Source organism: Manihot esculenta, chromosome 9, assembly GCF_001659605.2.
Source record: "Manihot esculenta cultivar AM560-2 chromosome 9, M.esculenta_v8, whole genome shotgun sequence".
NCBI lineage: Eukaryota > Viridiplantae > Streptophyta > Magnoliopsida > Malpighiales > Euphorbiaceae > Manihot > Manihot esculenta.
In genome coordinates, this window is record NC_035169.2 from 2,746,557 (window position 1) to 2,762,175 (window position 15,619).

Genomic DNA, 15,619 nt, shown 5'->3' on the forward strand with positions numbered 1-15,619 from the left:
TTAAAATGCAATCATTTCTCTTGTAGGTACTTGCAAGGATATGATTACAACTTCACCTTTCTAACAATAAAGGTATAAGCAATTCTTTTTTGCTTAATTATTCTATTTTTAATAATAATGAAAATAATGATTATAAATCAGTGTGCTTTAATTGAGAATTGATTTAACAATTAGACTACACTATAAATGCAGGGTGCAGGATATACTGTCTCATAGTACAAGGTAGGAGAATGACTAGACTTCTACAGCTGTTAGTTGGATGAAATGTCACTAAAATTATACACAACAGAAAATGTTATGGGAATTGAGGGAAAAGCGAACATCCTCTTTGTCACTTTTTTTTTTTTTTCTAGTCATCATGTTGGGTATATATATATATATATATATATAGATCCTTAATTTCTTTTATTTTTCTTCAAGTCAAATTAGTGAAATGATTGCATTAGCATCTAATAATATGAAGTTCACAATCTTTTCCAATGAAATCAATTTTTTAATATGAAAATTTGAATTTTGGAAATGCTTGTGGAAGGTATATATATATATTCTTCCCTTTGAGATTCTTTACTTTGTGCCAAGTTGATTGGATGTACTGTTTGAAATGTTAGTTAAGTTAGGCAAGAAAAGTTGTTTTGGTTGTTTCTTTTCTCCTTTCAGCAGTATATAATGAGACATCTTATGTTTTTACCCATTTCTAAACCTTGTAATAAACTCAATAAAATTTTCTTTGGGCTCTTGTTTGTACATGGTATTTTTCTTTTTGCTTGATGATTCTTGAAGTTTTTGTGACTGCATCCATGGGAATTGGTTTGTTAGAGAAGGTGGGGCTGACAGGGTACATATTGAGAGGTAGGAAACCAATTGCAAAATGATTCAAATCCTTCTGCTCTTCAAAACTCAGATAATCTAAGTAGGATCCTCGTATCTGCACCGATAAATTAAGTATAAAGAATATACAGTTAAAAAGATAATTATAGTTATTAATCTGTTTGTATCATTTAATTTTATTATCCATCTATAAATCTATTTGTATCCATTTAATTTTAATTTTTTTGTGATCCGTTTGTAAATTTATTTTTTTTATAGTGCTAGAGGTTTAATAAGTTGGAGAGAGCAGGGCTCACAGCAGCCTCACTTTCTTGTAACCATTCAAAGACTGGAGTCATATCAGTGGCGTTGATAGCACCATGATATGTCACCTCCCTAGAAAATTTGAACCCATCCTAAAGAAAAAGAATACATGCAAGCAAACTACAACCCTTTCAGTCGCCAGAAGAGTGATATCACATCTATGAGTTGACCTAAACCAAGACTGATCTTTAAAATACTCTCACCATGAAGCTCTAAATTTAGAACTGCAAAAGTAAAAATAGAAAAATACAATATTTTCACCCCAGCCGTAGAGACAAGGGGAGTAAACCTATATCCAAGACGCGAGGAAGTCATCCCTTACTTAAAAGGAACAGGAAAGGCTGCAGTACTAACCACTAGTAGAGAAACAAGGTTTGCCCTCAGAAGTAAACAGGTAGAGATAAAGCGCTCTCTCTAACTTTCACGGCTCCATAACACCATTCTCAAAAACCCCAACTCTCACACCCAACCCTCTGCAATAAACACAAAAACAAAACCTCATCTCTCTCTCTCCCCTCAAAAGAAATTCAATATATAATATGTAAGTGATCAAGTGATTGATTATGGACATCATAGATCTAACAGAAAATTAGACCTTTCAATTCACCCCCACAAAAATATTTTCCAGGCAAAGAACGATCATTCGAGCCGCTGTGTATTCGTGCTCTCCAATGACCACAGCTTGAAGTTACTTCATTGTCTTGTTAGTGACTGATCAAGTAATTCTTTTGAGAAGCATTAACTCTTCTGCTTGGTATTAATTTTGTTGAGAAGCAAGCCAGGCATCTTATCAATAATGGCGATTTACGCTTACAGGAACGCGCTGAGCAGCTTCGCTACTATTTCCGAACCATTCACTGTTATAAGAAGACCAAAGAGAAAGTCCACTTTTGTATGATAAGCTGTCAATGAGAAAATGATCCTGAATTCCTATTCGTTGCCTCGGTGTGCTCATCTACCTCGCCTTTGCCTTTGCAGATTCTGTTGCAGCCATGTAAGTTGGGAAAACAGGAGAATTCAGTGCAGAACTGTCATCTCCTGTAGTACTCCGTTGTGTCCGACAAAATGATCTTCTTGGAAATGACACTGGTGAACTCAATGCTTCTATGTTATCTTGTTTCCGTGAACTCATTTTCACTTGTGTTGAACCAAATATGTCACTAGAAGACAGATTAGAAATGGAACTTGCTTTCAGATTCTCTATCCGTTCTCTAGCCAATGTATCTTTGTTCGCCAATTCTTCCAGCCAGTGTCTCTGTCTATCAGGTTCATTCTTGGCTATTGATTCTTCCAGTACATGAGTGTTTCGCCTCTCCTGAAATAGATAATAATGTAGCAGAATCTGAACATGAGAAATGAAGGGAACAGCAGAAAACAAATGGCATTTAAGATAAAATTACCCGGTGTGAAATGAGTACTTCATCATTTCTCTTGTAGGTACTTGCAATGATATGATTACAACTTCGCCTTTCTAACCATAAAGGTATAAGCAATTCTTTTTTGCTTAATTATTATATTTTTAATAATAATGAAAATAATAATTATAAAGCAGTGTGCTTTAATTGAGAATTGATTTAACAATTAGACTAAATGCAGGGTGCAGTATATACAGTCCCAGAGTACAAGGTAAGAGAATCACTAGACTTCTACAGCTGTTGGTTGGATGAAATGTCACTAAAATTATAGACAACAGAAAATGTTATGGGAATTGAGGGAAAAGCAAACATCCTCTTTGTCACCTTTTTTTTTTCTAGTCATCAGTTGGGTATATATATATATAGATCCTTAATTTCTTTTATTTTCCTTCAAATCAAATTAGTGAAATCATTGCATTAGCATCTAATAATATAAAGTTCACAATCTTTTCCAATGAAATCAATTCTTTAACATGAAAATTTGAATTTTAGAAATGCTTGTGGAAGGTATGTATATATTCTTCCCTTTGAGATTCTTTACTTTGTGCCAAGTTGATTGGATGTACTGTTTGAGATGTTAGTTAAGTTAGGCAAGTTGTTTTGGTTGTTTCTTTTCTCTTTTCAGCAGTATATAATGAGACATCTTATGTTTTTACCACTTTCTAAACCTTGTAATATACTCAATAAAATCTCCTTTGGGCTCTTGTTTGTACATGGTATTTTTCTTTTTGCTTAATGCATCATTCTTGAAGTTTTTGTGACTGCATCCATGGGAAATGGTTTGTTAGAGAAGGTGGAGCTGACAGGGTACATATTGAGAGGTAGGAAACCAATTGCAAAATGATTCAAATCCTTCTACTCTTCAAAACTCAGATAATCCAAGTAGGATTCTCATATCTGCACCGTTAAATTTAGTAAATTATTCGACTTGGAGTATGTCTATGACTATGACACTTGCTTTAAAGAAAGATTTGGGCAACTTATACACCAATTAAAGAAAGAAATAAGCTAAGAATCTATATGAGTTGTTGTTTACTTTACAAAATTGAAGAAACTATGGGATAAACTTGGTGTTTTAAAGCATCATTAAAGAGTAGGTTGAATATGAGTTTGTTTTTAGTATAATTCTATGTTCAGCCTCCTCATTCTTAAAAGAAAAGTTAGGAAGTTAGAAAGTTGGGAGTGGGGGAAAGAGTTTCATATAGATTTTGTGACTTTTGGAAAGCTTTTGGGCATGTTAGAGATACTTGCTGATTGGTTTAGATCTTTCTTGTGGTCCGGTAGTGTCATTACAAAGAAACTTCATCTGATTAAATGGAATACTCTTTTGTTGCCTAAAAAGAATGGAGGCTTAGGCGTCAAAGATATCTCTCTTCAAATTCAAGCTCTTTTGTTCAAATGGCTTTGGAGATTTGAAAATCATAGGGATTCACTCTTAAGTTCAACTTCTTCTATCCAAATATTCTTTCAATTTGGAGAAGGGTATCTCTCTTGCTCCAGGAAATTGCATTTCTTCCCTTCAGAAAGACATACGAGGCTATGCTACTTTCGATGAACTCTTCCTTCTCTCCTTGAATTCATATCAGATTTGCTGTGGGGAATGAGATGAAAATGAAATTTTGGAATGAGAGACTATCGGTTGGTAATATTGCTCTCATATTCTCCTTTAGCAGACTATTAAATTTAGCAGCTAACCTAGATGTGTTGATGTTAAATATGGGCTGTTGGGTGAAGAACAAATGGGAGTGGGAAATAATTGAATTGTCAAAATCCGTTTCTTCTTTCTATGATTGAGCGTTTATAAATTAGCAAGGTCTGTCTACTAACAGTAACTCATGCATCCTTTGCCCTTGTGAAAATGCAACAATATTACGTACTTTGTCATTTCCTTGTTTAAAACAACTGAATTCTTGATATAAAAATAGATTCTTAAATGTTTCTTTTTCCATTTACACCTTCTGGATTTTGGCTTCTTTGCTTTTCGAAAAAGATAAAAATTGAATACAACTAAATAGTCTCAATCAACTGAATTCCAAACAATACACAGCAGAGGGTTGGGTGTGAGAGTTGGGGTTTTTGAGAATGGTGTTATGGAGCTAAGTAGTTGCAATCAGCAGTGTATTGTTTGGCTTGCCCTTGTGAAAATGCTATGCAACAATATTACGTACTTTGTCATTTCCTTGTTTAAAACAACTGAATTCTTGATGTTTAATAGATTCTTAAATGTTTCTTTTTCCATTCACACCTTGTGGATTTTGGCTTCTTTGCTTTTCGGAAATTTATATATATATATTTGAAAAAGATAAAAATTAAATACAACTAAATAGTCTCAATCAACTCTCCAAACCGAAACATGTTATATTTTATTTAAAAGAATGAATTGATCAACCCTTATTTTTATATTTTTGAAAGAGATAAAAATTAAGAACAACTGATAGACTGCATAATCTTAACCAACTCTTCAATTCTTCTGATATAATTTGTTTAATTGTTTTGGAAAGATTTTCTATTTATTATGATTGTTCACTCTTTCATCCTCTACTTTAAGAATTTATTAAAATACAAATGGAATTTATAAGGAATTAATTATGAATATTTTCATATAATTTGTTATAATCTCTCCCATTTCAAACTCCTAACAAAAAATCTACTGACCTATAAACTAATTCTGCAATCTTAAGAAACTTAAAATCATAAAACTGAAGAAATTTTATTTATTCTCAAAATTATAAACTCAAGCATAACTTAATTACCATTAATAAATTAAAATGAAAATAATTACATAATTAATAAAGATTGTTCTACACTGCTTTAATTTGCAACTTTTTTTAATCAATTAATAAACTAATCCAGCTAAAAAATTTTATTTAAGGCTAAAAAATTAAATTTTATAAAAAAAATTCACTAGTTATCCATATATATAAATTGAATTCCAATTACTCTTCTTTACTATAGAGTTCTCTCACTCTCAAACCTTTCTTTTTAACTTAGAAACTTTTGATTAATAATGCTATCGTGGGAAGATTTAGTAGGAAAATGGATTCTCTCTTCAAGATTTTAGGTCAACGCTATGCAATTAAATCATTACTCTCCAGTTCGACCGATTAGAAAGCTAAAATCTTACAAATTCAAAGAGGCTATGTAGCCATGTGTCGTTCAAGAGATATCAAGTTCCGGCGGAGAATCTGAAGTTTCTGGCATTACAAGAATTGATTAAACAATCTCAGGATAGCGATCATGACTCCAAAATTAATGGCCAATTGTACTTCTTGCACTACTGACAAGTTTGATGAACTATCGAAACTCGCAAGGGATTGTCATTCTGAAACTTTAGAGAGTTTTGAATAATTCTTTTTTATATGTTTAAATTATTAATAAATTATTATATTTTATTAAAATTAATTATTCAATTTCTATTTCTAAATTACACAATTAAAACATTTTAAATTTTATAAAGCGAAACTCTTTAATATTTTTATAGAATAAAATATTAGTAAATATATTTTTAGCTTTAATTAAAAAAAATTAAATTATATATGATGATCTGAGATCCAGAAAATAAGGTTTTACAGAGGTTCTGTAATAATGGAAAAAGCTTAGAGTCAGAGGAGCCCTCTCCTCCTTTTATCTATCCTCTTTTGCCTGTTAGTGACGGGGAACAAGCTGCCTATAATTGGGCCACCTGTCTCTGCCACATTGATTTGGACGTACTAGAATATCAGATCCTTGACTTGTGCGTAACGGCCTCTGATTTTTCCTGGGCACGCATGCGGATGGACTCACCTGAGGGACAGGTGGATCTCCCTCCCGATTCCGGACTGGGCAGGGAGATAAGACATGGACTGAGCCCAATGAGGATCTGCTGGTTAGGTCTGAGGGGTTGGGCCGGTCTGCCGGAGGAAATTGATTGGGACTCGGCCTTAGAGGGGATGAACCGGTCCTAGTGCGTGTGTGAGGCTTGAGGGCCTCTGGACGATGGGCCGGTATCCTGGTTTGGCCCCAGTCTGGGGAGAAAGAATCCAGTGGTCATCAATTGCCCCTTTACCTTCTCGTCAGTTATTGTCCGACTGACGAGGGGGTAAATATCGAGAGTAATAATGACTGCGCCGCCCCAGGACAAAACTGTGCAGAGCGACTTTTCACCTCATTACTGTTTCGCATTTCAAATTCTCTCTGTTTTCTTGAAACCTTTGCTCTTTCTTCTGTCTTCTCTGCGATTTGCCCACATCGTCATTCTGCCTCAGCCATTTTCAAGGTACGCTCTTCTCTTTGTTATTCCATGGATAATCCGAAACTTCCTGACGTTCTTAACGTTGAGTCTAGTATCACTCCGTCCGCCCTGAAAAATTTCTTTTCTAGGGAGTATTTAGATACCCCCCTCTTTCGCATCCGTGCCCCTTATCCAAACGAGAGGATTATTCTTCCTGATCCTCCTCCTTTCGACCTGGTTGACCCCCAATAGGACCTTAGCCTGGTCTTTTTTGCTAAACAAAGGGAGTTTGGCTTAACTTTCCCCTTTTCTCCTTTCTTTACCGAGATCTTCCGGTACTTCAGGATAACTCCTAGGATGCTAGTCCCCAACTCCATTCTGTTTATGTCCTCTTTTGAGTCGGTGTGTCTAAGCTGGGGGCTCACGCCCACGGTACATTTGTTTGTCTCCTTCTTCCGACTAGTCAGAGCAAACCAAGGTTTTTATTATTTTTCTCCTCGCGGAGGACTTTCGATCTTTTCGGGTCATAAAGACTCGATAAAAGGCTAGATGGAGGGCTTTGCAGTAGTGGAGCTCAAGAAGGAGTCCGGGCTCATCTGGGATTTAGAGCTCTCCTGGGAAGATGTTTCACTGAACTGCAATGACCTACCCCAGCTGAGCCTTACCGAACAAGTTGGGTTTGTTTGGCTGACTTCCGTTGAAAAGAAATATGATGTCGAGAAATGTATGTTTGTGTCTAATCTTCGTGATATTAGTGAAGCGGGTATTTCACTCCACCTAGTTGTGTCATTTTGTCTTGGTAATCTTTGTGGAAAGTTGTCATGTTCCGTATTAATTTCGCACTTTTGCAGCTTCCGACGTGAAGATGGAACAGATCAAGCCCCCGAAGAACCTCATATTGTCCCGTGAGAGCATGAACGCGGCTCTGGATGCTCTTCAAGCTGGGCTGCCGGTGAAAGAGGCCACCCAGGAGGTAGCTAAGACCATTTCCGCCAGGACGATGAGTAAGCCCCCAGCACCGCCCTCTGGCCGGGCTTCCAAACCGAGCTCCCGGGGTACCAGGTCTTCCAGACCATCTAGCCGCGGTGGGTCAAGCTCGGTCCCCCAATCTTCTCCGACCTCCAGGTCTCAGCGGGCCTCTGTTGAAGGAGTGAAGAAAGCTCCTTCTAATACGGCTAGGTCGGTCGAGAGCGCCGAACTGAGGAGGACGGATTCATCTTTGCCTTCAAGGAAGGTCTCTGAAGGAAGAATTGGGGTTTCTTCGACCACTAACAAGGCTCCTGAAGGCGACCGGAAGGTCTCTACTTTCTCTGGATTGGGCTCAATACCTTTCCCACTTACCATGTATCCCATAAATTTTCCTCCCCTGATGAAGAAGGCGCATTTCGCTGGGTTCAGCCTCATTCTGTACTGCTCCAACACCCCGAATACCTCCCTCAAATCTACCATGTGCTGTCGGAAAGTTGGGCTTTTGACCACCATATCGTCTACATACACTTCTACGTTTCTGCTGATCTGATTTTTGAAGATTTTATTCATCAGTCTTTGGTAGGTTGCTCTGGCATTTTTTAACCCGAAGGGCATAGCTTTATAGCAATAAGTCCCATCTTCTGTTATGAACGAGGTCTTTTCTTCGTCTGATCTATCCATTAGGATTTGGTGATAACTAGACATTGCATCCAAAGATGACATATAATTAAAACCGGCCGTAGAGTCGACCATTTTATTAATATCAGGGAGGGGATAACAATCTTTAGGGCAGGCCTGGTTTAAGTCAGTAAAATCTATGCACATCCTATATTTGCCATTGGCTTTTTGACTAATACAGGATTTGCTAACCACTGCGGGTACATGACTTCCCTGATAAAGCCTGCCTCTTCCAGCCTCTGCACCTCCTCCCTGGTAGCCTGTTGTTTCTCCTTTCCAACCACCCTCTTTTTCTGCTTTACCGGTTTTGCCTCGGGGAGAACGTTTAGCTTATGGGTCATCACTTCGAGGTTAATCCCGGGCATATCAGAAGGCTTCCAAGCGAAGCTTGACGCATGACCTCAGATTAGGGCCATGACCCCGGTTTTTTGCTCCTTGGTGAGGCCGGCGTTGAGATTGAAGACTTTATCTGCTTCTGCTTCTGATAAGGGAAAAGTTTCTAGTTCTCCCACTGGCTCTGTCCTAGCCTCTGTTTTCTCATCTTAGACCTCCAGGACCTCTGAGTCAAACCTCTCTTCTATCGGGTTCGGCTCTGCCACTGTGACTAGGTACACCGCTCTTGCTTCTTCTTGGCTTCCTCGGACGGCTCCCACTCCTGCCTCTGTTGGAAATTTCATCGCCAGATATCTGATACTGGTGACGGCCTCAAAATCAAATAGCACTGTTCTTCCCAAGATTGCATTGTAACTCAAGGGAAGTTTCGTCTCCAAGAACACCGCGTAGTGAGTGCGAGTCCTTGGAGCTTCTCCCAAAGTAAGAGCTAGCTTTACCTTCCCTTCTATCGGCACCGGTGTTCCTCCAATTCGTTTGACCGGGGCCTGATCCCGGACCAGTTGCTCCTCGGGAATTTTCATCTGTTGGAAGACCTGGTATGGCAGTAGATTCACCTTGCTCCCATCATCCACCAAGATCTTCTTTACTCGGTAGTTGTGAACAACGGCTTCAATGACAAGGGCGTCGTCATGGGGCATCTGAACGCCCTGGGCGTCATCCGGGGAGAAAGTGATGACCTCCGAAGAGCGTTCAACGACCTGCATGACCTCGGCACTGCTGCTTTCTCCCTCTGGACTCCTCTTTTTCCCTCTTCGGCTCATTTGACCTTCTGTGCCTCCGACAATCATATTGATGGTCCCACTGGACCCATCATTTATTGGGTCAGCTCCTGTTCTCCTTGGCGTTTGGACTGCCGGATTGGGCTGAGGCCTCTGTCCTTCCGGTTTCTTCACGAAGTTCTTGAGGTGCCCCCTCTTTATCAGCCTCTCGATTTCAGTGATCAACTGAAAGCAGTTGTTGGTGTCATGGCCATGTGTACGATGGTACTGACAATATTTGTCAGGATTACGCTGGTAAGCTTCGGTTCTTAAGGGTTTGGGCCATTGTAGGAATTCACTGCCCTGGATGGCCATGAGCACCTCGGCTCTTGAGGCATTGAGCGGGGTTGGCTTCTCAGGGACCCATGAGAGCCGCGGTTTCTGTTCTGGGGCCCCAAGAGGTAGGGATCTTTGGTCCCTTCGCTCCCAGGGCTGTCTGTAGGGTTCAGGCCTTCGGCCTTGCTTCCTCCCCTGACCTTCCGGCCTCCCGTCTTCCGGGACCTTTCCTTTATTTGTTATTCCTCTGGCGAATCTGCTGGTCACTAAGGCTTCATCTTGCCTTATATATTTTTCGGCCCTCTTCATCAGCTCTTCTAGTGAGGTGGGAGGCTTCCTGCTCAGTGAGCCAAAGAACTCAGGTGAGGTCGTCCCCTTCTGCATGGCCTCTACCGCTCTGCCCTCATTTAGTTCGGTCTGCAGGGCCTCTGTATTGAAACGGGCGACATACTCCCGGAGTGATTCATCCCTTCTCTGCTTTATTGTTTCTAGGTAGCTCGTCTTCCTGTCTGTAGGCACCCCGGCGATGAACCGGCTGATGAAGCGAGTAGCCAGAAGCTTCCAATGCTTTCGGTCTCAAGGCTGTTAAACCACGCCCGCGCTGGCCCCGAGAGCGTCATTGGGAATACCTTGCACATCAAGGCATCCGACAAGGTCTGCAGTTCCATGAAGGTCTTGTAGTTCAAGACATGCTCCCTCGGGTTGCCAGCCCCGTCATATGCTGTCATAGGAGGCATCATGAACTTCTTGGGAATGGTCTCCTGCTGCACTCACTTCGAGAAGGGTGAAGAGGTGGGCAAGAAGGCCTGATTCTGTTCTTTCGTGCCCAGCTCGGCCAGGAGTTGTTCTCTTAGCTTCTGCAGCTTTTGATCTACACTTTCCTCTTCTTATCTGGGCCTTTTTTCCAGGCGATATTCCTCCCATGTTTCACTTCCTGTTCTCCTGGCCGTCTCGGCTGAGTAACTGTCGGCTTCGTCATCCTCAATCAGTTCTCTCACCCTCTTTCCGTGGACTCTATCCTCTGACTCTCCTTCTCCACCAGGTCTCCTATTTTTCTCCCCTGTCTCGCGGCTGGTTGTCTGAGGAGGATTGAGGGTAGGTTGGCGAGGTTCGTTAGTTTGGGGCTCCTCTACCACCGGCGATATATTTACCGGGGTGCTAAGACCTCGTTGTTGCATTAGCTGCCCCAGCCAATGGGTGGTATTTTGCAGTTGGAGGGCGATGGTTTGGAGGTCCTGGTTGGACAAGGCAGCTGCGAATACATTCCCTGCCAAGCTTGGCGAGGGATTAAATGTAATACCCGGCTAAATCAGGCATCGAAATTTCTACTGTCCGGTGGAATTCGAGGATGTCAGAGATTTTAGAAGGGTAAGAGTAAGTTTTTCTAAAATGTTTTTAAGTATTTTTAAGGTTTTGAATCAAACCGGATTGATTTTGAAGAGAAAGGACCATAGGGACATTTGCCAGTTTCGGCCCCCGAATGTTAAGTTCGGCCGCCGAAAGTGCTTGAGTTTTGGCCCCCGAAGGTTAAGTTCGGCCCCCGAAAGTTGCATGGTTTTGCATGCAGTTTCGGCAGCCGAAGCTGAGGTGGTCGGTTAAGCTGTGCACGCTCCTCAGTCCGTGGTTTGGCCAGGTGTTTACCTCCAGATCATGACCAGGGGTTAGGCCACTTCTGCCATGAGTCATCTGCAAGCTTTTATTAGCTTATGCAGAGGGTTTGATCGAGTTTCAGTGGTTTTGAACGTTTTGAGAGAAAAGAAGAGTTGTGAGGGTTTGAAGCTTTGGAGGAGGAGTTGCTGTGTTTGGGTGTTCCTCTTCTGGCTTCAGGAGGTAAGGAAAGTTTTTACACTTGTTTTGTTAATTTTTAACAGCTTTTAAAGAGGTTATAGGAGTTTTGCATGAGTTGCATGCTTAGGTTAGTTTTGATGTGTTTATAGAGAAGTTTGATTACATGTTATAGTTGTTGTTTTGTTGGGGTTAATAGGTAGTTTTGGACCCCTTTGTGCATATACTAGAGTATATGTGAGTTGAGGAGTTGAGTATGCATGTTGGAGTGGAGTTGGTGCTTGGCAGAAGGTGGTTGTGCACAAAGCTGAGTTCTGGATGAACTCAGGTTCGGCCGCCGAAGGGGGGATTCGGCCTCTAAACCCTTAGGGAGGTAGTTTTGGCTGCCTAAGGTTGCCTCCGGAAGTTGGACTTTCGGATCTGTCATGCACATTCGGCCGCCGAACATGCATGAGTTTCGGCTCTGGAGAGGAGATTCGGCCGCCGAACCTGCCGCCAAAAGTGTTCTGTCCAGCCTTCTTTTACATGCTATATGTGATTGTTTTGAGAGGTTTTAGAAGGATTTTGGGAAGTTGTTTATGAGTAGTTTAAGAGTATGTTGACACCTCATTCGAGTCCACTTGTGTAGGATTGGACCCGAGAGATCGAGGAGGTCATCAGAGTTAGAGGTTTCAGAGTCAGTACAGTTTCTGCTAGAGGAGCAGAGGTGAGTAGAACTAAACTTAATGTTTTATATTAAAGAACACAGAATGTTTGAGCATAGTTCATGCATCATGGATGCCATGATTTATATCAGGGTGATTTGCATTAGAATCACGAAGTTGATGCATTGCATTATTCATTGATAGTGGGGATTGGACCAAGGCGACATCAATAGCCCTCAGAGGGAGTTTTGAGGTCATGTCTAATCCGAGATGTGGAATGTTTGAGTTGTGACACATTTTATATTAAGTGTGTATGAATGAACTGTTTTCAGTATTTCTACTCACTGGGCTATAGTAGCTCATCCCTTTCCCTTAATCCCAGTTTTGCAGGTTCAGAGTAGCTGGGAATGAGAAACAGCAGAGTGTATCAGCTATGGTACTGCATGTGTAATAGAATAGTGGACATGATGTAATTTAAAGAGATATTTGTAACAGATAGTAATAAAGTCGGTATATGAGTTAGAATGTGCTTTGTCTAGTGTATGTTAATCCTTTGTATATACATGTATCCTGTTTTAAGTTTCTTGATGAGAAATGAGTCAAACCAGACTTAATAGATGTTGTGTTTTGAAAACCCAGAGACTTATAACTGTGAGGGAAGACAGGGTTTAATTCCTTTGACCCAAGACTAGTGCAGAGGAAAGACCAGGTTTGATTCCTGTGATCCATAGAGTAGGCCATTAGAGAAGACCAGGTTTGATTCCTGTGACTCTATGGTAGCCAAGGTTAACTTATGATATGCTGACCCTACAGAGTGGGTTCTATGTTTCAGAGCATAGTGCATGGAGGTTACTTGGTAGAGCATCACTGGTATAGGCCCTGAGGGCTAGTTCAAACTAGTATATCTGAACATTTGGTTCATATGATTGGACCTACAGAGTTTTAAAAGTTAAGTCTAGTATTTTTAAAGAAAAGTTTTAAAGCTTAGCAGTCCAGTCGGATCATGTATGGGATTTCAACAGGTACACAGAGTTCAGGACAGGCTTACTACGGGTCTAGGCGGCCTTAAGCCGATCTGGATCCTAGTGCCATAACAACTCGGACCGTGACAGAGGGGTACGGTTTCCGGGGCATTACAGGTTGGTATCAGAGCATAGGTTCCTCATAAGTACGGTGTGTTGAGCATGTTTGTTCAAGGATTAGAGAGATCCCACATCGGAAAGAGGTTGGTTTAAAGTTATAGAAAGGCAAAGCACAATAAGTAAAAGTCATGTCCACTAAGATAGGAAGTTGTTTGCATGCTGAAGTGAAATGCCATGAGTATATGCATGAGCATTATTGTTATGCTATGTATGCATGTATATATTGTAGGTTCATGTGTTTTCATATGAACATGTGTGCTAATGTTTGATTCTTTGTGTTGTTCTTCAGGAGAGCTAGGATGAGTAGTTCTGTGGAATCGGATCCATCTGAAGGGTCTTTTGAGGAAAGTAGAGAAGGAATGAATCTAGAGAGTGTCAGGAGACAGGAGAGAGATAGAAGTAGATGTGCAAAGAAGAGATATAGGTGTACAGGTGAATATGGATGAAGAAGATGTCCAGATTCAGGATTCCAAGATGTCAAGTGTAGGAGAGAGTGAACCTTCCACTTGGAGTACAGCCACTTGGAAGGGAGTGAAGTGGAGAAAAACTTTGAGTAAGAAAAAGAGCAGGTTCTGGAAGAATTTAAAAGTTAGTACGAGTTCTGGTAGAGGCAGAACAAAATGTGAGAGATGTGGAAAGTTGCATAAGGGAGTTTGTCTTGCAGGGACAACAAGATGTTATAGGTGTGGTCAGGAGGGGCATATGATTCGTAAGTGTCCTACTGCGCCTTGGATAGTTCAGTCCCAGCAGACTTTTACGGGTAGAGCAGTTCAGATTAGGGAGGCAGAGACATCAGATACAGGGGTACCAGGTATGCTCATTTTGTTTTAAGTGATCTGATGTGTGTTTTTGAGGATCCTAGTAGGATTGTCAGTTTTATATTCAGAGTAAAAGTTAAAGAGATAGAGATTCAGAGAAGAGTTAATAGTTAAAGGATTAGTGAACCAAAGAAGAGCTAGAGAGAGTTGCTATGAGATTATAATATCTCAGGTTACTATAACCCTAGGAATAGTGAGAATTGATTCTCAAGAGGAAAAGGAGTAAGAGGAAATAAGAAAGAGTTAAGTAAGTAAGATAAAGCAGAGGAATGAGATAGATCAGAGTAAGAGGAAAAGAAGAAGTAAGAGTAAGCTCAGAAAGAGTTTAGAGTCAGTCTGGGTTTAGGAGATAGTTGAGGCAGAGGAAAGGGTCAGCCTTTTCTTTAGAAGTTCCCGAGGGAAGTTCCATTAGCTTTAGCTTGGATCTTCACCCTGACATAGAGGAGGCTAACACATTAAGCACGGTGATGTTAGATACGTTCACTTAGAAGTGCTCAGATGTGTATGCTGGTTGTTTTGAACCCCAGAGTTTCGCTTTCCTTATTGTTAGTGAGCCATTGATAGAGGGGGTTTGATGACTTCTGGGCTTAGAGTGTTTTTCTTGGGTTAGTGAACCTGAGTATGATCCATCTGAGGCACAGTCAGTCAGTTCAGTTCAGAGATAGAGGTGAGTAGATGCGATCCAGCTGACCTTATGGTTCTAGATTTGACTGTATGATGTCATTCTAGGGCGGATTGACTAGCTACTCATAGTACTACCTGTGTCCACAGAGACAAGGTAGGAGAGTTCAGAGTGCCAAATGGATCAGAGGTAGTCCTTTAGAGGACAAAATACAGAGTATAGATGCTCAGAGGTTTGATGTCAGCCCATCAGGCTCATAGTTTTTCAGGAAAAGTTATCAGAAGCGAGATAGTCAGGACAGGGAATCAGCCTCAGTGCCCGTTCCTAGTGAGTATTAGATGTTTCCCAGACGAGCTGTCAGGTTTACCATCTGTCAGGGAGTCAGAGTTTGGAATGAGAAAGGTATCTGGACATAGAACCATTTCTTTCCTTCTACCCTACAGGATGGCACCTGCAAAGAGAAAGAGGTAAAGAGAGAAAGAGAGTTAAGAATAGTTAGAGTAGTAAAGGAGCTTAGTAGTTAAAGGTTTTATCTGACTTAGTACCTCACCCTGGAATGTTCCAGTATAGTTATGGGAAACGAAGGATAGACTCTTGAGATTTTGTTATAATTGTTTACAGTTAATAAAGTCACTACTAAGTATAGGTGTTCTTAGTTAGGATTGATGATCTACTAACTGTTCTAATAAAAAATGATTGGAATTACAGATTGGTATGATTAAGGATTCGAGTAGTAGCCTGTTGAGAGCTAGAAATCAAGCTAGTTTAGTAAAGAAGA

At 40.6% G+C, this 15,619-nt stretch overlaps 1 protein-coding gene across 4 annotated transcripts in view; it reads left to right on the forward strand.

The window, feature by feature from the left end:
* LOC110607249 (putative pentatricopeptide repeat-containing protein At1g12700, mitochondrial) overlaps positions 1 to 15,619 on the forward strand; it is a 41,383-nt gene that overhangs the window by 17,076 nt on the left and 8,688 nt on the right. For 2 of the 4 annotated variants that reach the window (XR_006351978.1, XR_006351977.1), the window contains one exon: positions 27 to 72. The gene's annotated coding sequence lies outside the window, so the exon portion shown is untranslated. Of the gene's footprint in view, positions 1 to 26; positions 73 to 192; positions 231 to 2,568; positions 2,615 to 2,727; positions 2,882 to 15,619 lie in introns of those variants that run through there. The other 2 variants (XR_006351980.1, XR_006351976.1) reach the window with 2 other exon arrangements.